Here is a 1,216-nt window from a genome sequence, read left to right as displayed (position 1 = left end):
CTGAAGGTGTGGATTTAAAGTCAAAATCAAAAATCTTCCCCTTGACGGGAACCATCTCGGAAATGAATTTGAAACGTTTCCGAGACAAAGAGCGAAACGCGCTTCGAACAGATTCGAAAAGCGAAAGTTTCTGAAAATTCCATTTTTCAGTCAACCGTCACGCTCCAGTTCCAACACGAGACCCCTCTAAACTGGCCCTTGACTGGCACTGACCCCCCCCGGCGCCCCCGTGCCCGTCATACCCTCTGGCCCAAAGACCTCATCCGCCAGGGGAGTTCCCCCGCCGGCATCGCCTTCTAACCGGGAAACAACCCTTCCCCCTCTCCCACCCGCCTCCTCCCGGCCCCCCCACCACATCCTCTCTCGGTCCTCCCCTTGTCACCCTCCCTCCTTCTGCGTCCGCCCCGCCCCTTGCGTATCCTCCGCGGCCCCCTCGTCCATGGCTAATTTGGGGGCCTTTGGGGGTTGGGGTGGACGCCGGTATGAGGCCTTTGGTTCGTCAATCGCTCGCTAGGGGGAGGGCAGGCGCTTCCTTTGAAGTTAAAGACGTTCGTTATTGCGAGTTTTTTAAACAGTCAGTGACCCCTCTTTAAAAATTTTTTGAAAGGGGAAATTTCTATAAATCAGAAAAAGCATATAGAATGACAGTACACGCCCCCCAATTTCCCAGTACTTTTTTTTTCCCCCCCAGTTTCTAATTCTAAAAACTAAAGATCCCCCATCACACCCGAGGCTCAGTATCATCCAAACCCCAGTAAATCAGGGGTGGCCCCGCGGCCTTCGTTAAAAACCCAAATGCGATATCCTCCCAGTCAGGGCCCGCCCCTTTCCCTTTTCACGGCAGTTTGGCTGGGGGCTCGGGTACGATCTGCCTGTTAACCCCTTGGGCAACGAACACACGCACGGCATAAGTATATGCCGCACATTGCAAATACACACAGTGCATTGTATCTATATATAATACAGAAGGGTTTTGTTTGTTATCTAATTGATATATAATTTTTTGGTTTGGGTGTTTTAAAGGGGATGTGTTAAAAAAGGGAAAAAAATGAAAAATAAAAAAATTAAGGGTTTCCCAAAATTTATTTTACTTGCGATATTTTTTTTTAGTGATTCAAATGCTAAGGCATCTCAAATGACAAAAAACTCTTTGGGATATGCTTTTATGTGGCATTTCTTTGTTAACTTTTCCTTTAAAAAAAGAATCCAAAAAATT

The sequence above is a fragment of the Penaeus monodon genome, chromosome 29 (assembly GCF_015228065.2).
Source record: "Penaeus monodon isolate SGIC_2016 chromosome 29, NSTDA_Pmon_1, whole genome shotgun sequence".
Classification (NCBI taxonomy): Eukaryota; Metazoa; Arthropoda; class Malacostraca; order Decapoda; family Penaeidae; genus Penaeus; species Penaeus monodon.
The sequence above is the reverse complement of the archived record's forward strand: the minus strand, read 5'-3'. Positions refer to the sequence as shown.